Source organism: Schistocerca serialis, chromosome 5 (assembly GCF_023864345.2).
Source record: "Schistocerca serialis cubense isolate TAMUIC-IGC-003099 chromosome 5, iqSchSeri2.2, whole genome shotgun sequence".
NCBI lineage: Eukaryota > Metazoa > Arthropoda > Insecta > Orthoptera > Acrididae > Schistocerca > Schistocerca serialis.
The window spans coordinates 711,676,978-711,703,665 of NC_064642.1; the positions used below are offsets into that span (position 1 = coordinate 711,676,978).

General features: G+C 40.3%; 1 protein-coding gene across 3 annotated transcripts in view; it reads right to left on the reverse strand.

Annotated features, from left to right (window-relative positions):
• The window catches only part of LOC126481055 (uncharacterized), a 1,230,708-nt gene that overhangs the window by 802,897 nt on the left and 401,123 nt on the right, over window positions 1-26,688 (reverse strand). For all 3 annotated transcript variants that reach the window (XM_050104539.1, XM_050104538.1, XM_050104537.1), the window contains one exon: window positions 373-420. The gene's annotated coding sequence lies outside the window, so the exon portion shown is untranslated. The remainder of the gene's footprint in view (window positions 1-372; window positions 421-26,688) is intronic.

Consider the following 26,688-nt stretch of genomic DNA (forward strand, 5'->3'; position numbering starts at 1 on the left):
AAAACTGAAAGGGAAAGCAATCTCGAATGTATCCAAGAAATAAATAAAGAATTTGGTGGTAAGTGCTACTTTCGGAGGAATATATTGACGCAGGAGAGGAAGTCATACTGGACCACTCTAAGCCAATTAGAAGATTGCCGACACCTTCCTCCCCCCCTCCCCCTGCCTCCACCCTAAACACCCACCCACACACACACACACACACACACACACACACACACACACACACACATGCGCGCGGGCGCGCACATACAAGTGTACACTTAGACACACACGTTTGAGTAACATGTGAAAAAAATTGCTCATTGAAATACGGTTCACCCCGATTAGGACAGCACACGACATTCAGTGTAATATAGTAACCACACTTACCTGAGCGGAGTCTCACACAATCTGCTGGGCTACGACGCTGCGCAGAACCTGAAACAAAAGTTTTGGATAAGTCAGCTGGAACAACAACTAACAACACAACTAAATTTTAACTTTCTAAGCACTGCACCTAATAGTGCAGTCAACGAAACTGGGACAGTATCAATGGGGATACTTGTTACAGTGGCTAAAGTGTCGAGAATTGGGCTTGGTCTGAACTGGAGACTATCTGGAGGCGTCCAGGGAAAGGAAATGGACTTGTACGGATTTTTAAAAGTAGGAATAAAGTATATTTTTCCGGGAAGCAGTAAGTTTTGACAACTATTCGGTCCTAAAACGTTTTAATTGTTATCCCCGGACTGATTTCCGAGCATTCAAGGAATTACCACGGATCAAGTTTGGCAGATTAAGTGGAGACTGCTGGCGGTACATAATTTATAGTGCAAGAGGAGCGACTAAGTTATCCCTGTATTACAGGCCTAAGCGAAGCTGTCGACCCTCATCGAAACATTTTCACAGCTACAGGAGTATAAAAACTAGATCTGAGACCTGTAATACAATATTTCCTTTTCCGGCTGTGCAGTAATTTTATTTCGCGTATTCAAATCACATACGTCGCCCATTAACTAAGCAGAAGAGAGGACAGACTGTAAGGCGACCACTTGCAATAAGTGGGAAATACGGGTTGGAATCCCAGTCCAGCACAAATTTTCGCTGTCGTCATTCCATTACACAACTGATGGTTGTCCATATTCGCAATTGCGAATACACTTCATGTATTTCGTGACGGCTGTAATCGCCGTAGTGTCTGTTCCTTCGGATACGCATGCTTGTCCAGTGGAAAATTGCACCGTAATTCGGAATAACAAAGGCACTGCAATATCGTAGTATCTAGTCTGGTTTCTCACTCTCACATTTTCTTGAGTTAACTTTCTCACCCTTTCGTATCCACTACTAACTTAAATAGAATGATGTACACTATGCCAACCAACATGGACTCCGAGATCATCAATCTTTCGAAACCCAACTCGCGCTTTTCTCACATGACATCTTGAAAGCCTAGGATTTGGACAATCAGGTAGATGCAGTATTTATTAAATTTCGAAAGACGTGTCCAAGGGAAATAGCTTGGGTCTCTTTCTGTCCATGTTGTATGTTGATGAACGTAATCTCAGACTTTTTTCAGATGATGCACTTATGTACGTAGGTTGCAACTTAAATAATGGCAACACTGTTGTGGAGACACTATGCAGTGGAATCTACTACTGTCGCTGATAACACACGTTGTTGACATACCTACCTTACCTCCGAACAAATGGAGGGAATGCTGAAATGTAACGCTTCCGAATTTTTTATGTGAAAACTCTTAAAGCTTTTTAATTAAAGCAAACGTTGTTAACATTCTACATCTTCAGTCTTCTTGTCTGCCACTAGAGATCTCCGGGTTGGGTGACATGGCGGTGTGTAACGTAACTCTGTCGGTGCGTAAGAAAGAGCGCGCCCAAATTGAGTTTCGAATTCTAAGAGTTCTTCCACACATGGAGCACCGTCTCCTTCAGCATGGGTGGGAGAACAGACACGAGCGCTGGGACATCTGCAACAATCCCGACACCTTAGGTTCACTGTCGTCCATCATACGTCACACCATCTAGACTGGGCCACACCCGGTTTTCGTTTGTTTCCAGAATTTAACGAACAGCTTCGAGGAGTTCACTTTCACAATTATGAAGCGATGTAAGCAGAAGTGAGGTTGTGGCTCCGTCGACACAGTCACACATTCTAAAGTGACGGTATCAACAAACTGGTCTCTGGTTGCGAGGAATGAATTCGTGACCAGGACGATTATGTTGAAAAATAAATATGTAAATGTCGAGAATAAATGAGTAAATGTTAATAACATTTGGTTAATTTAAAAAACTTTAAGTGTGTTCACACAAAACATTCGGAAGCATTACTTTTCAACACACCCTCGTATAATGGAATGCTGTCCGGAAAACATTGTATAAATGTTTAGGATTTAAGGATTTAAATGTACAGAAGATTGTTAACTTGCTTTAGATGCTAAGAAATGTAAAATTATGCGCTTCACAAAAGGAAAAGACGTACCATCCTATGACTTAAATATTAATGAGTCGCAACTGGGATCAGTCCGCTCATAAAAACACCTGTAGAAATGCGAAATGGAATTCCCACAAAGGCTCAGTCGTAGGTAAAGCAGATTGTAGAATTCGGTTCATTTTGTAGGTTACTTTCCCAGTAACCTACAAAATTTGCAGTCAGTCTGCAAAGGAGACTGCTTACAAAACATTCGTTTGACACATCCTAGAATGTGGCCGAAGTTTGGGACTCCTACGAAAGAAATTGGAATTATGTATTAATACCTTCAGCTGCTGACGGGCGTTGATATTATGTCAACGGGGACAGTTGTGCCTCGACCGGGACACGAACCCGGGACCTCCTACTTACATGGCAGACGCTCTATCCTTTTTTTTTTATCGTTGTGTTTGGTCGTTGCGGACGTCACGTGACATCCGTTCAAGTTCGTTTGTTGATCCTTCCACTCTTTTTTTTTTTATTACACAGGCCGGACAACCTGAGCCTCCGAGGGCACAGAGGATAGTGCGACTGCAGGGACTATCTCACGATCGTCCTCCTTGAGACCCACATTCTCAACTTGTATGTCCACACACTACATTCGTACTGTCCCTACCCAACACACTCATTACTCGTGGAAGACATTCTTAGCAAGGCCCGTAAGAATTCGGGTAATATGTGAGCACCCGCACAGAACAAGGAGGTCATGGCCGGTATTGCTAAAACTATATACCTCAATGGATACGGTGTCTGTTCTTTCGGACATATAGGAATATCCTACGAAAGAGGACTCTCAGGGGACACTGAACGTATGCCAAGAAGGGCAACACGAACGGTCACGGAAATCCTGAGAAACAATTGGAAGACGGCCGAAGACAAATGCAAACTATCCTGCAAAAACCCATATATAATATTTTAAGAGATGAATCCAAGAGTATAGTACAACACCCTTCACATCGTGCCCGTAGAGATCGCTAAGCTCCAACTACACTGATGCTAAGCGGTCATCCCTCACGCGCTCCACGCACGGATGGCATGGGAGGAAATGTGTGCTTAAACGCAGTATGTTAACATTGTCAACACCACCTGTTCCCGTATCACGCTCGATTCGACCGTCTTGAGTGATTGTCTTACGCTGCTTCTATCGAGGCTGATGGCCCAGTAGTTCAGACAACCGACTCACGTTTGGATGAAGGTGGTTTTCATTCATATTAGTTTTTCCATTTGCTTCCATGTTCGTTTTTTTCATTTGCTTCATTTTCTAGGATGTTAATTTCCTGAAGTACACGGTTGATTTCCCTCCCAACCCGAGTGCAATACGAGTATGTATTTCATCCCTCAAGCTATAGTCGTCGACAGGGCGTTACAAAGATGGCTCTGAGCACTATGGGACTTAACTTCTGAGGTCATCAGTCCCCTAGAACTTAGAACTACTTAAACCTAAGGACATCACACACATCCATGCCCGAGGCAGGATTCGAACCTGCGACCGTAGCAACTAAATAGGTTACAGAAAAATTTGTTGCTCATGGCAAGTCCAACTGATCCACCATCGCTGCCAAATTTTTATCCCCCAATGGAGGGTTATGTAAGAAGTCCACGAGTAAGGAATTTATTACTAGCGCACTCGAGCAGATGTAACTTGGATGGATTGCTCACTCACTGCCTGCGATATGTATGCTACAACAGAATCGCAGACCAGAGAGCAGTGTCGGCAGCAGCAGTGGTAGTAGCTCGCAGTCAGGCGGTTCGGTCAGGTCGCTCTTAGAGAGCAAATGTCTAGTTGTATATCTCACAGAGAGCACTTGTGTCCTGTATGGAATTACCAAGGTCGGTCGTGGAGAGCGATGGCGGTGCCTGAGCGATGTAGTGTAAGGTAAAAGCAAAAATTATTGTTATTTATTCCTGTGCGCATATGTAATTTGCAACAACTCATTTTGTTCTATTGTTATATCAAAGTCACATGTAAATAATTTTCAGTAATTTTTCAATAATAATCTTTCTTACAAAGATAACTTTTGACTGTCATTCATCTGAATTTAAAGTTTTTACTCCTATCCACAGTCATGCCAATTATCGTAAAGAAAAATCAGTTTTTTTTATACATAACAAAATCTAGTGGCCAGAATTGTACTGGGATGTGCCAGAAAAAAATCTTATAGGAGCAGATATATACGCGTTATACGGTGACATTATTAAGGTAAGAATTTTTAGTTTATTCAGAATGACTTTTCAGGGTCTTGACGCAGCATTGATGACGTCCAGATTTACCAGTTTAGATTCACAGTCAGTTAATTATTGAAAGGTTATATATGAGTCACATATTTATTGCGAGGTTAGTCACCATTTTTATTCCGAGGTTACGGAAATAATATGTTGGCAGGTTACAGACTATTTGCATCATCCGTAATTAAGGTTCTGTATTAAGGAACACGCTCGATCTTTTATTTTTTCCTTTCCACTTTCAGTCATCCTTACTTTCGGCCACAAGTGCTACATCAGCGTAGCCTACAATTGATGTTCTTTCCGCCTTATACCTTTCATTCCACTTGCTTCTTGGAAATACACATTTCAAGACAGGTGTAATAAGGTATGCGTTACATTCTTCTCAATACGAATTTGTCATTTTATTTTCACTTCTACGACTCTCACAAAAGTCATTTAGGAATACCGGTTTATGTCTATTACTCCTTGCACTGCTATGAGTAAGGTCACTAACTTCATTACTATTTTTATGTTTTAAGAACCGGACACACACACACACACACACACACACACACACACACACACACACACTCTTATACGGTCCTAGTTGATTCCATTACTGTTCGATTAAGATTGTTTTATGAAAATTTGAAGGGACTGTCATTCGGCTACGTGTTCTGTAATGATCTCCACAGTGTCATGCAAATAAATATGTAGCTGCTACCTCCCTCGACCTTATCAGTTAGCTTGTAATATCTGAAAGCTCCTTACTGCACATAATCCATAAACGTTATGTGGCAATTCGTCCGCCAAAACACCTCGTAAGCCTTAACGATTAAGGCTCCTTTTACCTGTCCATTTACGAGTAATCCAAGTCCAAGAAGACTGTTTCTATATTTGACTAATACGTCTCTGATAGTTTGTAGCAGACAGCGTCTGTCTGTAAGAAAGACTGACTGAGATCACGGATACAATTCACAATCGCACTTCAGTCACAGTAAAAGTAAATATATAAAGGTGAGACACGTAGACAGATTAAATATACACAAGTATCATTTATGTAAGTGCTGCTGTAATAATAAATAATTCTGGGTTACAGTTTGTTAATGAAGGTGGATATGTATACAGGCAGCGCAACTTTCTCGTATGAAAACGTCTTTCAACAATCTAGTAAATTTGTAGCGTATTGGCTTGTTAGTATTAGCAACGTAGCTACGTTAGCATTCGGAATCTTCTTGGTGGGAAACATTAACTATAAACCAGTGCGGTCAACAACAAAAAAAAAAAAAATGGTTCAAATGGCTCTGAGCACTATGGGACTTAACTTCTAAGGTCATCAGTCACCTAGAACTTAGAACTATTTAAACCCAACTAACCTAAGGGCGTCACACACATTCATTCCCGAGGCAAGATTCGAACCGGCGACCGTAGCGGTCGCGAGGTTCCAGACTGTAGTGCCTAGAACCGCTCGGCCACCCCAGCCGGCGTACGGTCAATACCAGCTCACTGAATGAAATGAAGTTAATATTTCCATTAAGGAATGAGTGATGCCCTGGCTTTAAATGACGCAGGTGGAAACAGTTCCGACTTCAAGTTATCATTAACTGGTTATAAATACCTTTAATCGTCTAATACTTCTCGACCGCTGTCTTCAATAACTTGAGTTCGCAGCATTAATTGTGCAAAACTGTTCAATCTTGATTCCCAGACCCATGAACTCAGCAGTTTGGTCTCATAGGAACTTACTTACTTTATTCCCAGTGTCTTCAAAACATCGTTAGTTAAATTGTGGCTTTGATATTACCACGAATTAAAAAAGTAATAGAGAACTAGTGTCCTCAGCATAACCATTATGTCAACACACTTGGTTGGTTGGTTGATTTGGGGGAGGGGACCAACTTTGTCACGTGGCAACTACGTAAGGTTCTGACAATGAAATAGCCCTTAAAAGCACAAATGTAAATCTAATTTGAGATGTAGCTGGAGGAGAAGTATTTAAAGGTGAATCGGAAACTGACTTGAACGTATGTAAAACACTTTGATAATATTTATATATTTTTTATGTTGACGCCCAGCAGCAATGAAATGTCGGTTGACAGTCCTCACTGCGACTGCAGAGATATACGTCCGTCAGTTTCCCGCTTCAGACGACTGCTGCTAGATCTCTGGTGCCGACGCTCCTTTGTCCCGTTCATCACAGATCTTTCAGAATATGTAATAAATAAATTTTCAATGTTTCAAAAACGGAACAGGTAGAGCCAATTGAGTCAATTTAATATTAAGAACACAGAGTTTCAGAAGCAACAACGGACGGATGGCAGAGTTTCAACATTGACGTGCAATCCGCTCGTTTGTTATTCACATCACCAAAATTAAACTGTTTAGGAGTCGGCCCTCGCACACGTTGCGATACAGTTTTGAGGAGACTATAGACAGTTCAATGCCCCAAATGACAACAGTCCGGGTCACTCGCAGTATTCAATTTCACTCGTAGCTGCAACGCGAACGGACCGAAGCTGCTAAAATTACAATGAAATTGCATACATACAAGGAAGTAATATTACACAATAAAAAACAATATTGCTCCGGCATAAAAAGTCATTACAAGACAAGATGAGCATCAGTAACTGTGAAAGCTGGACGTTAATACTTCTTTGGAAACTTTGGTCACTCGTTCTGGTGCGGTGTGCATACACAAACTATCAGTCTGAGATATTATCATCGCGAGCGAGTGGCAGCGAGCGAACAGTTGTTGAAAAGGACACCTCGTCGCAGCCTGCCGTGACGGTGCTAGTAGCGCAGGGGCAGACTTTAGTATTAATTGAGGATTTTTGGTAATTCGCCTTTTTGCTGGACGTAGTTGTTGCTTGCTTGCGCACTATAGGGATTTTGTCAGATTTGTGTACGAATACTTTGACAGTAATATTCGTATCTTTGTTGTGACCAGATGCGTGATATTGGTTACAGACATTATGAAATAATTAAAGTTATTGTAGAATAATTAAAATTATTCCTTATTAAACTGTCGAAGAAAAGGAAAGGTCCGAGTGAAGTTTGTCAGTATTTAAATTGTCAGTTTTCAGAATATAGTAAATTGAAAGTTTTTATTGGTTTCTTTCATTTTTTTTACACCGCTTAAGGCTTGGTGACTAATCCCCTCCTGATCATTCAGTTTCTATATAAAAATGGCAGTAGTTGTATCAGCAGATATTACCATGCATTGCACTCTGCATGGATCGCAGTATTTATTTTGAATTATTTTAGCATGTTGCTGTATACAGAGTCTTCACGCAGTTGCAGCGGCAAGACGAGATAAGTTGTCTGTTGCGTGCAAGAGCATTATTGTATTAATCGTTAGGATATGTTAGAATGGTTTTTTTATAATCGCAGTCATATAAAAGAGAATTTGATGTTTCATGATTTATAGGAAGAGTAATAATTTTTTTTTTTTTTTTGGTCCTCAGTCAGAGTACTATCATTGTCAGAGATGGAGCTACATATTTCCGTACGTCTTTCACAAGAACAATACAACAATAAATATTTCAAATATTGAATTAGGTCTAAACAACTTTCAACAGAAGAAGAAAAAAATACTAAATGAAAAAAGGGTATGTACAGAATTGATTCATGTTTTTACAGAATCCTAAACGATTAGTAGTAGTAAATGTACATACAATAATCTAGGTCTAACTAAACACACACACACACACGCGCACGCGCGCTCGCAGAGAAAGAGAGACAGAGAGAGAGAGAGAGAGAGAGAGAGAGAGAGAGGGAGAATAATCATTTGCTCACCATGGGCATTCGACGGACGTTCAAAAAATTGCTAGCACGCGGTAGTGGAACAAGTGAAGATCGGGCATAGAGGCAGGAATGCAAATTTTTGCTAGACAGCTACCTCTCTTCTATAGGCTAGTTATTAACTACGGACTAGAATCTATTTAAATTCAAGCACCTTTCACGAGTAATATGAGTAACGTCAAAAACTAATATCTTCATTTTAATCAGCTGTAAGTCATTGAGTGATTAAGTAAAACGTAAATGGTCTGAACGTAATCATATAAAATTGTCAGTAAGCTGTCTCGCTGTTTTATTCTATAATAGAAATCAAACCATTCACCTCTAGATGAATCATTATAGGCATCATCATTTCATACCGTGTAATTCCGCCCCTGGACTTTATACCCGCCTGGATTTGGATAGGAAGTGAGTCCACAACGTTGCGTGGGTATGCTACATGCATGTCAGGGCACTCGCTGAAGATTTGATCGCGCAATTCTACCAAATTGCTGGGATCCTAACGTCGATATTTTATCCGCTGTTGCAACATGCCCCACACATTCTCGATAGGCTTCAATTCAGGTGATTTTTCAGGTCAGTCGAGATGTAACGCGAGGGGGAGTGTTTAGAAAGACAGTCACATACTCTTCCAGCCGTATGAAATATGCTGCTGTTGTCCAGAAAAGTAGGGGTATCAACAACACCCGATCAAATGGTTCAAATGGCTCTAAGCAGTATGGGACTTAACATCTGAGGTTATCAGTCCGCTAGACTTAGAACTACTTAAACCTAAATAACCTAAGGACATCACACGCATCCATGCCAGAGGCAGGATTCGAACCTGCGACCGTAGCGGTCGCGCGTTTCTAGACTGAGCGCCTAGAACCGCTCTGCCGCAGCGGCCGGGCGGTGCTAACCTGTAATGTGTTGCCGCCAGGGTAATTATTATCCCACAATGCTTGCATCTCAAGACTGTGTTGAGTCAAAAAGTCGAATAATACGCAATCCGTTGCCGTTTATCTGTACATCATTTACAACCGTCGCTGCGACGACTGCGTTTGCTAAGAGAGAACTACTTCTGTTTTTCCTGTGTTCGGGGTGGGGGATGGGTGTGCTGGGAAGAACAATTGGGCTGTCAACGTGGGAGAAGCCGAGTACGAAAAAAAAGGAAAGAAAACGGTTTTCATAGTGGAACAAGAAGCAGTTCTATACGGGCAATGTTAGCGGGGCACGCGTGTCGTATGACCGTCTCCGAGAAAGAAGAACCTCTGCTGCAAAGGTAATTCAAGTTGACTATAAATTCGACAAGAAATAATTATCGATGAATAATGTTTCCATGACAGCTGAAGAAAATGCAGCTGACGGCAGTGATCCCCCTTCAGTTAGCATATGGTGAAAATGTGGTTTCACCGCAAGGCACCACACTTGCTAGGTTGTAGGCTTCAAATCGGCCGCGGTCCGTCAGTACACATCGGACCTGCGAGTCGCCTCTGTCGACGCTAGCAGACCGAGCGCCGCCATTCGGCTGGTCATACGAGACAAGCTAGCGCACTGATTAGTTATACAGCCGACTTTAGTAGGAATGTTTCACTTGTTATAGCTTCAGAGATCTCATGTGCAGAGACGCTAGTTAGCATAGCCTTCAGCTAAGTCAGTAGCTACGACCTAGCCCGGCGCCAAATACAGTTTATGCATTGACAATTGATCTACATGTGTGAAGCAATCAGAATTGTAAAGAAGTATTCGCAGTTCAGTCTATAACTGCACTTGTAAATATTATTGTACAATGTCAAGATCGACGTTCCCCGCCGATGCCGAATTAAAGCTAAGTATTTAATGGTATTCCTGCCTACTAACTTCTGATCACCTAAGATGTTCCAGATACACCCCGTCAAGTACAGTTCATTGATTCTCACGTCAGCCTACGTGATCAACGCGTGCAATCAATGGCCACACCTCGTGATCAGACTAAGAGTCAAATTGCGTGACTCAGCCGGGTCACCCTTTTTCCATGAGGCCCATAGTTCCGCCTCATACATAACAGAAAATGCGTCACATACTTGCTGGCATCGTAGCATCTGCACTTGTCTCCAACTACGTGACGTTGTGTGATATATTAGTATCTGGACATGTCTCAATGGCAGCGGGCGCTGCATGGTCCGGCAGTGTTGGCGGCCCAGCAGGTGTGTGTTACCGCTGAGAGTGGCGACACACGTGACGTCACAGATGTGGCGGGGGTTCACGAACCTGGCAGAAAACAAACGCGCCGCCTGCCGCGTGCTGCCAAGGGGGGCCGCACGCCCTGTGCGTGACAACGCGCTGCGTGACACGCCTACGTCGCAAACGCGAACGCAACTACACTTCGGAAGATTTTCACAGCACTGAGTCACGGTGGAGTTTTACAGCGTTTGGAGTACAACGCTGACGGAAGAAGTGGTTACACGCCACAGTAGACTGAACCGGAGTTGAAAGAGGAAGTATAATCTGTGTACTCTGCGATTTGCTCAACTGGTCGCCGATCAGGGAATTGTATTGCAGAGAAAACTAGAATTCAGTATTCCTTCATTTATTAATCCGTTTTTACACGTTTAGGTGTTAGCGATTATGAGAATCGTGGTTCAGGTATAGTTACATGATTGGCTCGCAACGAACATGCTGACGTTCATGTTCGTTGCAGGTCAACCATGTAACTATGTTCACTCAGGCTCATAAAACAAGGATAATGCTCATACGTGGTGAAAGGACGCTCTGGTGGGCGGTTTGCGGGTTTAAATCACCGCTGTGTATGACCATGCGGTGCATTTGACCTGCGGTCGTCGCACGGTGGCGCTGACAGTAGTCCACGTACGCAGAGGTGTGTTGGTGTATGTCAGAGTACGGTGCAGCGAGTGTGCAGACGTTTCCAGACGCACTAATGGTGACTGTGTGTTGAAAATGGCTCAAAGAACACATATTGATGACGTTATGAGGGGTCGAGTACTAAGGCGACTGGAGGCTGGTCAAACACAGCAGGTCGTAGCACGGGCCCTCTGCGTGCCACAAAGTGTAATCCCAAGACTATGGGAACGATTCCAGCAAACAGGAAACGTGTCCAGGCGCTACAATACGGGACGTCCACAGTGTACAACACCACGAGAAGACCGATGTCTCACCGTGAGTGCCCACAGACGGCCACGGAGTACTACAGGTAACCTTGCTCGGGACCTTACCGCAGCCACTGGAACAGTTGTCTCCAGACACACAGTCTACAGATGACTGAACAGACATGCTTTATTCGCCCGGGGACCTGCAAGGTGCATTCCACTGTCCCCTAGTCATAGGAGAGCCCGTAAAGCCTGGTGTCAAGAACACAGTACATGGTCATTGGAACAGTGGTCCCAGGTTATGTTCACGGAGGAGTCCAGGTATAGTCTGAACAGTGATTCTCGCCGTGTTTTCATCTGGCGTGAACCATGAACCAGAGACCAACCCCTTAATGTCCTTGAAAGGGACCTGTATGTAGATCGTAGACTGATGGTGTGGGGTGGGATTATGATTGGTGCACGTACACCTCTGCATGTCTTTGACAGAGGAACTGTAACAGGTCAGGTGTATCGGGACGTATTTTGCACCAGTATGTCTGCATCTTTAGGGGTATAGTGGGTCAGACCTTCCTCCTGATGGATAATAACGAACGGCCCCACCGAACAGCCACCATAGAGGAGTACCTTGAAACAGAAGATATCAGGCGAATGGCATGGCCTTCCTTTTCTCCAGACCTCAACCCCATCGAGCACGTCTGGGATGCTCTCAGTCGACGTATCGCTGCACGTCTTCAAACCCCTTGGACACTTAAGGAGCTCCGACAGGCACTGGTGCAAGAATGGGAGGCTATACCCCAGCAGCTGCTCGACCACCTGTTCCAGAGCATGCCAATCCGTAGTGCGGCCTGTGTACGTGTGCATGGTGATCCTATCCCATACTGATGTCGGGGTACAAGCGCTGGAAACAGTGGCGTTTTGTAGCACATGTGTTTCGGCACGGTTTTCTCAACTTATCACCAATACCGTGAAATTACAGATCTGTGTCGTGTGTGTTCCCTATGTACCTATGCTATTAGCGCCAGTTTTGTGTAGTGCCACGTTGTGTGGAACCACATTCTCCAATTATCCTTAATTTATGAGCATGAGTGTAATTCTCTGGTTTTTATCTGAATCAGGATTCTGATGATGGCTAACGCTGAAGTGCGTAAAAATGGATTAATAAACGAAGGAATACTGGATTATAATTTTCTTCGCAGTACAATTCCTTCATCTACGACCAATTCAGCATATTGCAAAACTACAAAAATTGTTCAGCATGGTCTCCGCTCTCCTGGGTGCCTTTATGCACAGCTTTGTTGAAAGAGAAAGTGACAACAGAATTGGAAACAAAATACCACTGAACTGCTGTAGGATGGAAAATTTGCGCGGTGAGTCGGGTACGTTTAATCAGACAGTGTATTAAATTTTGAAGTCTTGGGTACCAAGCGGTCGGAACTGAAAACGTTCTAACCTGTTCTTCAGATAGATCAGCTAACAGCCCAATTATGTAGCAGGAATCCATAGCATTGCTGACAGTGTCAAGTTAATTGTACGCTGAATTATATCTTGTGTGATATGCTATACTGCACAGCCGGTAGCAAGCCCCTGACGAACGGATGTCAGTGGTAGCCTTCACGGTCTCCGTAGCCCAAGCTGCAAGTGACCCAGCCAGAGATGTGTATAATGGTGTCTAACAGTGTGTCATGTAAATAACCGATTGCTCCTTTTGCGCTATAGGGTGTACTTTGAATGGCAGACACGGGTGCAGCCTACAAAGGGTGAACTGTGGCGCGGCCATCAGAAAAGAAAGTAAAGCAGTCATTAATGCGAACACTGCTTTGGAGACCACAGAGTGCTTCTAGGCATTGTCCTGCTGGAGGTGGTATACTGTTGTCTTCTTCCGCCCTCTGAGCTGGTTCACCCAGCCAGTTGTAGAGGGACCCACGTTTAACGTGGATTCCGAACCACAGTGAAACTCGGGATTTTTCACGTCAACGGTCATTGTATGAGGTGAAAGAATTGATAAGTGGCAGATAAAAATCCTGAGATTAACCGGGGATCGAACCTAAGACCACAAAGTCAGCTAGCCATCCTGCTGCCGTTATAATGACGCTTAAACGTGCATAGAGAGAAACGTTTAAGTGCATTGTGAACGTTTGATAGTTGTAACGCAGACGTAGATGTAACGACAAATCTAATGTGAACAGTTCATTTTTTAAATTTTTCCTTGAGTCATCAGTTTTCTAACTGGTTCGATGCGGCGGCCCTCCATGAGTTCTTCTCCTGAGCCAACCTCTTGATCTCAGAGTAGGACTTGGAATGTACGTCCTCAGTTATATGCTGGATGTATTGTAGTGTCCGTCCTCCTCTACAGTTTTTATCCTCTACAGCTCCCTCTAGCACCATGCAAGTTACCATCCTGTCCCTTCTTCTTGTCAGTGTTTTTGTATACACCTCTCCTCGCAAATCTTGCGGACAATCTCCTAACCTTATATTTTCAGCCCTCCTAACCCACACAAGAAAATCGACTCGCAGGAGAGATCAGACAGCTGTGAAATAGTAAAAGTGAGGGCGGCCTTCGTCTGGCTCGCTTAGGTTAGGAGCCTTGACCTTATCACGCGATACCCACTACATCAGCGGATTATATACAGATTTTACAAAGCAGTAACGATTAATATATTCTAAAAATCCTTTTGTTCCTTACTGTTTTTTAGAACCACACTTTTATTCCATTGTTAAATACTAGTTTACTTTAGTAGTGACTTTTGTTGTTATTTTTGTGGATTTAGTCCCGGGGATATTTACAAAGCTGTTGTATTCTCTCCACTAATTACTGATTATTTACCATTTACTTAGTGCAGAACTCAGAAGATCAGTTGAAAGGAATGAATAGTTTCTTGGAAAGAAATTACAAGACGAATCAATAAAAACAAAATAAAGGCAATCTTATGTAATCGAATGACGCTGACTGAATTAGGTTAGGAAATGAGACACTGAAAGTACTAGACGAAATGTGCAGTTCTGGGAGTAAAGTAACCGACAAAAATGGATGAAGTGAAGAGGCTATTGAAAGAAAACTGGCAATAACAATAAAATAGATTCTGAAAAGAAGAAATTTTTTAATTTAAAATATAAATTTAAATGTTAAGAAGTATATTCTGAAAGTTTTTGTTTTGAATGTAGCCTTGTACGAAAGAAGAAACATGGACGATAAATAGTTCAGACCAGAGGACAATAGAACCATTTTAAATCTGCTGTTGCAGAAGAATTCTGATGATTAGGTGGGCATGTCGAATAATTAATGAAGGAGTACTAAATGAAATCGGGAAGTTAAGAAAAATTATGGCACAATTTAACTAAAATAAGAAATGGTTTGATAAGACATATCTTGAGAAATATGATGAATATTTAGGGGCAAATGGATATTTGTACGAGACCAGGACCCGAACCAACATAGCCTGGTCCGCAGCGCGTGCCCTAGCGATTAGCGTTCCTGCCTCTGGATCATGGGGTCCCCGGTTCGATTGCCAGCCGCGTCGGGGATTTTCTCCACCCAGAGACTGGATGTATATGTTGTCCTCAACATTTCATCATCACATGGGAAAATGGCGAGACTGGACTGTGTAAAGACTGGGAATTTGTACGGGCGCTGATAACCACGCTATTGAGCGTCCCACAAATCAAAATCATCATTTCAATTCAACATTGACTGCTCACCGCTAGTAGTCGCCTTAACCACTGGGCTGTTTGAGCGCAGCTCCGCTTATGACCCTAACTTTGAGCGGCACTTTTGTTTCCACCTAGGTTTCCGATTACTGCAACCGGAATTTCTCTCACGGGGACTGGGGGAATAGCAACACTGGGAAAACGGTGTCTAAGGAAGCCTGTGGCTTGAGCAGCTGCAACAGAAATATGATACAATTAAATGCATTAAAGTCACAATGAATTGAGCGATTAAAACTGAACCATGAAGGTGGAATGACATTCCGTTGCACTGATATAATCTTCACTGATTTCTTCCCCATCAATCTATTCGTTTTCATTACAGTGCATTTAATTCATTTCAAAAAGTTTGATTGCTGCTTCATAGTATTAATTCATAGTGCAGATATCCTCTTCATTTGAAGACTACATTTTTACTCTCAAGTCACATTGCCAACAGGAGCAAGTCTTTCGGGTGAAATGATGGGTGGGCAACAAGCATTTCGCGCACATCCGACATCTGATTGGCTAATGTGCGACCACACGCATTGCATGGGGGCTTTATTAAATATTATTGATTGAAAATATTTTTTTTTTGTTTTAGTATGTCTGTCCGATTACGCAGTGTCTCGTAATCGGTTGGCCCTGACTAGAATTGTTACGCTATCTGACTGCAACAAACAATGAAAGAAAATTTTCGTAAACACAGTTAATTAATTAAGTCCCCAGCAACTATAAAACCTACAAACCAATAAGCACAAGAGTAACTGTTCTGTATGTGGGAGTGTGACTCAACGTCCACATCTGGCACGGTTCTTCTCCAACAAGACAAGAATTTTTTTATTAACATTTATACTGACGTGACAAAAGAAAATTAGAAAACTATAATTACGCAAGAAAACCAGAATTCACTCTAATACAAGAACACAAGCCAGATGCTTTGTTGACTGAACCTGTAGTGACGCATTATTTCAGATACACAATTAATAAAAGAACATTGTAGTTTTTACCTTCATATATATTGACGAAATGCACTCATTACAATAACATCTGCTATCTCTCCCATCAAATAACTGCATAAAACATGGAACAACACTCTTTACTACCACATCTCACTCCGACTTCACGACAAGCAGTGCCCACTAGCACATCTCGGCACGAACTCTTAACACATACTGTCCTCTACGAGCTCTCTACTAGCACTGACTGCCATGAACTCTCTACTAGCACTGTGGAGGCGGCTTAATAGTACTCTTTGGCGCAATCTCTGGCGCAGTGGCACAGTGTAGCCACCTTTCATATGCCCCTCCTCCACAGGCCAGAATTTGATGGTATTTTTGCCAGCATTGGTGGTGAAAATACCACCAAATTCGTCCACAAAAATACAGACAAAAATAAAAGATAATATTAATACCTAAATATCACATAATTAGTTAAAATTTTGGCTTAATACCTAAATATCACATAATTAGTTAAAATTTTGGCTTTGCACTGACCTTTCAATAACCTAATATATGAAATACAGTAAGCAATACAAATTTTTTCATACATGTGGCTTTACATAATAGCTTACACAATACACAAAAAATCAGTTTATACAAATGTTCACATAAAATGCTTTCAATGATTAGTTTGTACAAAAAAAAAAAAAAAAGATACTAACAGGTGACATCTTTTCAGTAAAAGCAGTCCATCAGTGGCACCCAGTAAAGTTTAGCAGGTACACCCAGCAACAAGTCACATTAGTTCAGTAGAAGCAATCCATCAGATGCACCCAGCAATGTTAAGCAGGTGCAGACGCCAACAAGTGACTTCATTTCAGTAAAAGCAGTTCACCAGTTGCACCCAGCAATGTTGAGAGCAGGTGCAGACACCAACAAGTGACACCATTTCAGTAGAAGCAATCCATCAGTTGCACCCAGCAATGTTGAGCAGGTGCAGACACCAACAAGTGACACCATTTCAGTAGAAGCAGTCCATCAGAGACACCCAGCAATGTTGAGTAGGTGCAGACAGCAACAAGTGACTTCATTTCAGTAAAAACAGTTCTAACAGTGGCACTCAGTAAAGTTCAAGAGGTACACACAGCAACAAGTCACATTAGTTCAGTAGAAGCAATCCATCAGAGGTACCCAGCAATGTTAAGCAGGTGCAGACACCAACAAGTGACACCATTTCAGTAAAAACAGTCCATTAGTTGCACCCAGCAATGTTGAGAGCAGGTGCAGACACCAACAAGTGACATCATTTCAGTAGAAACAGCTCATCAGTTGCACCCAGCAATGTTGAGTGCAAGTGCAGACACCAACAAGTGATATCATTTCAGTAGGAGTAGTCCATCAGTTGCACCCAGCAATGTTGAGTAGGTGCAGACAGCAACCAGTGACTTCATTTCAGTAAAAACAGTTCATCAGTTGCACCCAGCAATGTTGAGTAGGTGCAAACACCAACAAGTGACATCATTTCCATAGAAGTAGCTTCATCTGTGCACCCAGTAATGTTGAGCAGGTGCAGACAGCAAAAAGTCACATCTCTCAGCAGAAGCAGTTCGTTCAAATTCACTAGCACTAATCACACTGTTCATTAGAGTTTATGAGCAGAAATTAAACATGTCCTAGTGGCACCAATCATGTAGAAAAGGTACAAATAACAGTCCATAATTTTTTAGAATCACTGATCACACAGTTCTTCAGCAGAAATTAAACATGACTAAATGTCACACATCATGTTGAAAAGTGCAGGTAACAGTTCAGAATATTTATCTTCACTAATCAGACAGTTCAGGCATGAACAATAGTTTGAATACACATACAAATGCTTTTACAGTAACATACAAATCATAACAAACACACAAATGATATCAGATAATTGTCCTATTAACTATTACAATACACAAATACCAGTAAACCTATAATATTTATGAGTGTCAGTGCAAGCCACTACCAACAAATAAAATAATATTTAGGAGATAGGTGGGTAGGATTAGTAAAGGAAAACACACAGAACACACTCACTCATCTCTCATCCACATTAAGTACTACTGTGTAACTGAATAGTGTTAATTGTGTAAATGTAATTCTGTCAAAATCTGATGTTCATCATGTGTATCAAGTAGTACTGGCAGCAATGTATAACAGTCAATAATAGTTAAGTCAACGTCATAGTCATCATGTCAAGACCAATGTTTGCCAAGCCAGATCAAATATACTGTTGTTGAACAACTGTCAGTGAGCCAAGATATGCAATTACTTCCTCTCTCCAAAAAAAAGTATATACTGCTTAGTGATTTAACAAAGTGTGTGTATAGACTATCTTCCTTCTATTTTAGTGTTCTAGTCTGCTATCTTCATCCTCCTTGTTCCATAAGACCAACAAAAAAAATATGCTCCTCACTTACTTTACCTCTTATACACCAAAACTCCAATAATCATCAGCTTCACACAATCTCAATAATACCTCAATAATACCTCTTCAATACGTCTTATCATCAATATCATTTACCTTACCTCTTGTCCACAAAAACTCCAATAATCATCAACTTCATATAATCTCTATACCTCAATAATACGTCGATAAATATAAACCTCAGCACCAATATCATTTCACTTCCATAACAACTCTTTCCTCTAGTCAGTCTCCTCGAACAAGTACAGATAAAATCCTAATGCAACTTCAATTCAGCATCCCATACAATCCGAAGACACAGTGTCCACACACAACCTCTGTGTAATCCATCTGACCCAAATTTTCTACTCATTATAAATTATAAGATACATTTTGGTTCCTTGTCCATCATTAAATAAAAGAAATGCATACCTGACCTCTAACAGACTTAGTTCGAATAACTCTCAGTAATTAAGTACGATTACGGAGTGTGAATGATCATAATATTTCACAGTGTGTACACCACTTCAAGAATTATGGCAGACAGAAGCAAACATGTGGAGTATTTCTTGTGTCAAGTGTCACTTCCTATTTCAATTGCTCACGAAAAATGCAGTGTAATAATTGTTAATGGTCTAAACCTAGTTTTGGTATGTCATGTCGTTAGCTTCCTTCCTATTAGCATAAATTTATACAGCTTCCATAAAGCCTCAGCTCATGTGACTTCAATGACTTTCTTGTACTAATGTCGTTCGTCGAATTATAGCAGTTAATTTTCTTATCTTAAAAATGTAAGGCACTTAGCGTAAGCAAAACAAGCAATAGCGAGTAAATATACCAGTGGAGAACAGAATGTCAACAAGTGGATGCAGCACAATCCCTACAACGAGGCTCTGCCAAGCAAACAATCTATAATTAACACCATAGTGTGACCTAAACTCTATGTTTATACACAGTATATCAGCATTTCTATACACCAAATTAAAGAGCAGTTATGGCAACAAAACAGAAATGTGTAAATATGTAATCCATACGCATAGCAGTAAACATATATCTTACGTAATAAACAAGTCATTAGCATCATATCAGCCAAGCAAATAAATGTTCATAAGTCATCTTAACAAGTAAACATGAAGGCGCAAGCAGATAAATCACAAAGTATAACTTACATACATAATCACAGTCAGCACAATTAATCAGATGACAATTATAATTTAAATAAATAAGCACAGCAGGCACATAATAGAAAAATATGACATCAGTGAAATAGCAGTGCAGCCAAGCGATGCATCATATATACAAGTCACAACCCAGTTCATTAATCAATAATTGTCAAAATCAGTCAGTGAAAAAGCATAGCAGCCAAGCGATGCATAATATATACAAGTCACAACCCAGTTCATTAATAATTATTGTCAAAATCAGTTAACGTACGCAAGCACGTCGCTTCACACGTAAATTCATAGAACATGAAATTTAGCACAAAGTATGAATCACGTAATCGCGAGCAGCAAATTACGTCTAAAGTACGTACCTAAGTGGAAATATGTTACCTGAAAATGAACTCAATTAATAGTTACCTTTTTTAGTTAATTAGTTTCTTCTTGGAAATTACATTCGTTCTGAAATTTTCTCGATAGCAAGTCGTCTTAACGTCGGACACGCACACAATTTACCTGTAGTTCTTAAATGCTTTATACACCGTATCCTGCAAAATACTGAATGTTAATAACACAATTCAACAAGTCCTTATAGCTTTATACTGAATTTAATCGGAGAAATTAGACTGTGTGTTTGTTTACGGCTGTCAGTGCATTCGCACTGAGCGCTCGATCAGCTGTAGGCGCGTGACGTAGGAAGCAATTGTTTGCGGTCAACGACTGCCTTGTGCGGCGCGCAGACTTGACTGTTGCTTTGAGTATGTACCGCCGCCAAAACACAGCGCGGTATCCTTGTACTCTTCGCATGTTTACATCTAGCTGTTGGTTTCTCAAAAGTATGTCATTCCACAAAAAATTTTTAAAAGTATATCATTCCACAAAAATTTTGGAAACCACGAACCTCACGTTTTGTGGTAGGAACAGCATAATTACGAATAGCGTCAAGTTTTACTGGATCAGGAAGAATACCTTCTGTAGAAATAATATGACCGAGAAATTTCACCTGAGAACGACCAAATTCAGATTTTTCTAAGTTCACTGTAATGCCAACTCGTGCAAAGATACGTAATAATGAATCCAAAATTTTGTTGTGTTCACTCCGAGAATGTTTAGCAATAAGAAAGTCGTCAACATACGAAGTAATATTGTCACGAAGATAAACAGGTAAAATTTCATTTAAGCTATGAATGAATGCTGCAGAAAATATAGTAAGTCCAAACGGTAAATTCCAAAGTCACTTTTGGGTAAATTAGTCAAATCCGGTTATTGTTCACTTACTCACTAGATAGATTTATAGTCGAAGAGTTGGTTTGACAGGTGTAAAGAATAGTAAAAGAGTAGGCAGCGGTACAGAAAACTAAAAGAGAAATAGCGCCACTACAGCTCGGGGCCCTATGCTCGCTACGGCACATATTCACTTAGAGTAGTGAATCCCCAGAGGATATTAATAACTGCACATAATTTCTAGTTTGTGACTTTGTGGCAAATCTGGCGGAAGTGCGTACGTAAATTGATCTAACCATGAACATGGATGTATGTCATCCTTAGAATTACGGAAGATCTTAAATTTCCGGACAGTCAAAAAGTGTTTATAGTCAAAGTTTTCGCCTCGTGGCGACAAAGACCTACCGCGTCTGTCCCAGTCCGAATGTCGATTATTGTAAAGTTCGCGCGCCTGGCGCTCTCTTGTTGCATCCCGTAAATGAAACAAATTACTTTCTTCACACCCTTCTGCTAAACTAACACTTGTCAATTTATCTGAGATCATCTCAACTCTTTCCGATGAGTCACTTAATTGTCCTTTCTGTTTATTTATGTCTTCTGTAAATGTCGCGACTCGGGTTTCGGTGTTGTCACATTTAGTAGTTAACTGTTCACACTGTTGCGTTAAGTTATTTATTCTGTCATTTGGTACGGATTCCTCGATTCTTTCAATTATTTCTTCCTTGTCTTGTGCACATTGTAAATTTAACTCTGAAAATTTCTGTACTATCACGCGATCTCTTTCTTCCTGTTCCCTGCCCTGTTCCTCTTGTCTAATTTCTGTTGAAATTAAGCTATTATTGTGAGCCTTCAAAATCGGTTGTACTTCTTCTCTAATTTCTTTATTTGATCCGTCATTCGTATTTTTGAAACATGTCCCTATTCGTGAGCATAACCGTGTTGTCATTGCTTCCATCTCAGTTCTAAATGTTTTTATCTCTGTTTTAATTGTTCCTATCTCAGTTTTAATTGTTTCCATTTGTGTTTCCATATCTGTTTTTAATTCAGATCGTAACTGTGATCCCAGATTTAATATTGCACCCATCAACTGCTCCATCTCTTCTGTCGTTAATCTCGTATTCTGTGAATTTTTCGATTGTGAAAAATTTTGAACTGTTTCCGGACTATTTTCCCTACTTATTAAATTGTTTTCCACCTCATTATCCACCATACTGTTTTCCTCTGTTGGCGAGTTCGCCATGTGAACAATTTCGTCATTCTCACTATTCATCATTTTTGCCTTTTTCATTGATCGCGTAATCATTTACAAAATATACAAAAAATTCGTCACTGTACGAAAATTACACACGGTGACTCTTTATCTCCAACAATACCATTCAAATGCAATGACTCCCTCAAACACGATCAATCGAACAATTGAAATAATTGCACTAAATTGTCAAACCCGTTGACAAGACAACAATTTAAATTCTGAGAAAAAAAATATCATTAGAAGAATGCCAATTACCAAATCTACACATGCAATATAACCTACAATTACTAAACTACAAATTACTACAACAATACTACAGTCTACAATTTTCACAATCAGAAGAATCCAAGGGACGATCCTGGCAGGGTCGCCACGTGCATGGGGGCTTTATTAAATATTATTGATTGAAAATATTTTTTTTTTTGTTTTAGTATGTCTGTCCGATTACGCAGTGTCTCGTAATCGGTTGGCCCTGACTAGAATTGTTACGCTATCTGACTGCAACAAACAATGAAAGAAAATTTTCGTAAACACAGTTAATTAATTAAGTCCCCAGCAACTATAAAACCTACAAACCAATAAGCACAAGAGTAACTGTTCTGTATGTGGGAGTGTGACTCAACGTCCACATCTGGCACGGTTCTTCTCCAACAAGACAAGAATTTTTTTATTAACATTTATACTGACGTGACAAAAGAAAATTAGAAAACTATAATTACGCAAGAAAACCAGAATTCACTCTAATACAAGAACACAAGCCAGATGCTTTGTTGACTGAACCTGTAGTGACGCATTATTTCAGATACACAATTAGTAAAAGAACATTGTAGTTTTTACCTTCATATATATTGACGAAATGCACTCATTACAATAACATCTGCTATCTCTCCCATCAAATAACTGCATAAAACATGGAACAACACTCTTTACTACTGAAACGTCCCCTTAGAACAATTATACATATGGCTGTGCTTAACCTGACACACAATATTTTTAGCGCAACGCAATCTGACTTTCAGAATTCTCTACAAAAGAATGGCCCTGACTAACATTAAACTATACCTTTCACAAATCACTTACCTCACAAAAATCTTCGCTGCTCAAGCTACTGCAATACAGCAAGCTCCACTACTGCCAGCTAAATAAAAGATTCAAACTACTAAAGGCACTAACTACTGATAGGGATAGTTAGCAAATGAAAGATATTAATAGAGAGCAAACAATGTATTTACCTTGATATCATCATATATAAATATATCAGTTCATGACAAATTTCAAAACTCCGCCATCTCTCTCCCCACATCCACCACTGCTGGCGGCTCACCTCCAACTGCGCAACGCTACGCGCTGTTCACAGCCAGCTGCCTAACACTACAATGGCGAGTATTACAACAATGCAAAGCAGCCACAGACTGCACACAGCACAGCCAGTGATTTTCATATTGAGCGCTACGTAACGTTGCCAATAAGAAAACATAAACAGCCTACTTACATAGAGAAAACATAAACAGCCTACTTACATAGCCCCCATGCTCCCCACAAAAATTTTTACAAATTGGATGGGGCAGTGGCCAATACAGATTTGAAAAAATTTTTCATAAATACAGTAACAAAGATATAAAATGCACACACTTATTGATACATTGTTGGTCAAAAGCTAAAAATTTCTCACAGTCCATAAAGACAGTCCACATTGTTCATCACAGTGAAACTGCCGTTTCTTTTCTCAAAGTCTGAGCAGTAAAAGACAATGCACACAGAAGTAGTGGATTTCCATGCAGTCTTGAAGAAGTAGTGTTGTCCTTCCAATGGAAAGACAGTGCTGACTCTTGACATGCTGACAGGTAATGGGCCACAATGGAGCAAACCCACAGCAGAGTCATTCGAAGTTTTGAAGAATATTGGTAGGTAGGTCATCACAGAGCAGACCCACTGTAGTCCTGGTAGAGATTGTGGTATTGGTGGGCCACCAGAGGTGCAGACCCACTGTAGTCCTTGTAGAGATTACGGTATTGGTGGGCCATCAAAGATGCAGACCCACTGTAATCCTTGTAGAGATGGCCAGCAGCCATCTGTTGTGACTGTGCAGGTGCACAATCACCATTGAAGAGTCTTGCGGATAATATAGCAAGTCCATAAACCACCACTTGTACACTCACAAAATTTTTTTTTGAAATGTCCTTAGAACCAGCAATGCTGTTATCCAGTCCCTTGCTGAATCGTTAACACATGTGCAAACACTATCAGTCCCTACTTCTCGCATATTGTCCATATACTATGACCAACAGAAATGTGTGCAGTGAAATGTAACTAACAAGTTAATAATGTCATGAACTGGTGACAATTACAATTTTATAACATAAGAATACAATTACAAAGGTACAAAATACATCATTAAAAACATAATAATACAGATAACATTTGTAGTACAGGCTTTACAAAAGAATAGAAATAAACATATACATCAGTGGAATTATGACATGAGTACATACATAAAAGATCACAATAATTTTTGAAACATCAACTTCACACATGAGCATTAAACAGAATAAATAATGTGTAAGCATATTTATAAGGTAAATAACATATTATTAATGCCAATTATATTCGAGGATAACAGTATTCCTCATCATAGTGAATGTAGCTTAATATTAAAAGAGAAAAAATTCTATGAAACTGTACACAGAGACAGGAAGAAAACAAATACACAAGGGTACACAAACATATAGTGGGATAACACAAAAGGGAATGTACAGGGTTCGTTTTCAGTGTAACATGTGGTACTGCAGTCCAACCCAAAACTTCATATATCTTTCCTCTTATTTCATCCTTTGTTTCCACAAAAAAAATTCTAACTAAGCATGCTTTCTGTGTTTATATGTTCACACATTTCGTACCTCATTTTTATTTTCCATTATCTTACCTCATCATTTATTTCCAAGAAAATCCTACCTAAACCTGTTTTCTCAATGCATTTCTTTACCTATTCTCCATAGTCAGTTTCTTATATAGTCTACCCCCTCTTAAGCTAACTTAAATCTACTGAGCTCAGATGCTAAACTAAGGGACGAGGCAATGCAGCAGCACATAAAACAATTAATATAAACAGCAATGAAAAAAAATGCCAATTTGCAAAGCTAGCAGCATAAATGAGCAAAAGTAAAATTCAATAACACTATGCCTGGCAAACAGCAGCAACTTATACCTAAACATGACATAGCGCAAGCAGAAAAAATATTACACTAAACAACAATGCAGATAAGGGAAATGTATCATCTTAATGTCTATGTAATTAAAGTGGTGCACCACAACAACTGATTGTAAAAAGAAATATTACCATGTACTTGAAAAGAAAATTATGTGTTACTGTTACTAGATCCTTCTTATTGTTCTTTCCTTTCCAAGTGCTCCTTTTTTAAAGAATGTGGATCATAAAATAATTATTTAATAGATCTGTTGACAGAAAGTGTTCACATTAGCAAATGCATTTTATTTTATAAAAGCAATGCTGCAACACAGCTGGAAAACAGATGTCAAATGAAATAAGCAACTATGAAAAGCAAAGCATAAAAATATCATTCAGTAGTCATGTGACATTTCATAAGTTAGTAGCTCTCAACTCTCGTAGAAAGACGCTTGTCGTAATCAGGTGTGCAGATGTACGAATATTTCCCATCAATTCATAAGCATTTCAGTAATTAGCACAAAGTGCGAGTAATCATATGTTTTCAAGTAACGAGGGTGTCGCATTAGCGATGAAAGGCACACCCTAATGGCTTGTTCTCCAGGTGTTTGACACGTCCCACGTCCCCTTTTTTTTTTCTACCTGTGCCGCTGAAAAGGGCTCGCAATAATGGCTTTTTCTCCAGGCGTCTGACACAGCTGGGTGCCCGCGACGCATTACGTGCAGGTGGTCACTTAACTTTCGTACGGAAATATTTACGACAGCAGTTTCTGCTACCGTTGCAGTCACATTTAAAAATATTTCACAGGTCAAGAATTAGCGTTGCAAATCTGTAGAAACAAAATCCTATAAATATAAGTGTCCAAAAAAAAAATATTCGTCAGCATTGTGATACAGTCACACATTTCATAACTCTTAAAGTACGTTTCTTGGTTTCCAACATCCTTTTCATAAATCAGAGTCCCTAAACACTACTCATTATTCCTTACCTCATTATACATATACATATTCGTCGACACTTCTTCAATATTTCATCGTGAGAAATACGTAGCATAATAAACATTCCTCAACAACATAATACACATCGTCGTCGTAATAATAACATCATAACACTTCAGTCAAATCTCAAAATCGTCGTAACTTCCTCCAATAATTTCTAAGCCTAAAATAATTCTCTGCTCATGTCAAAAGTGTCAGCTGCCTCAAACGTACTTTAAAAATCATGATCTCATACCAAATACATCATTCAAAGCTCTCATAGTATCACAATGA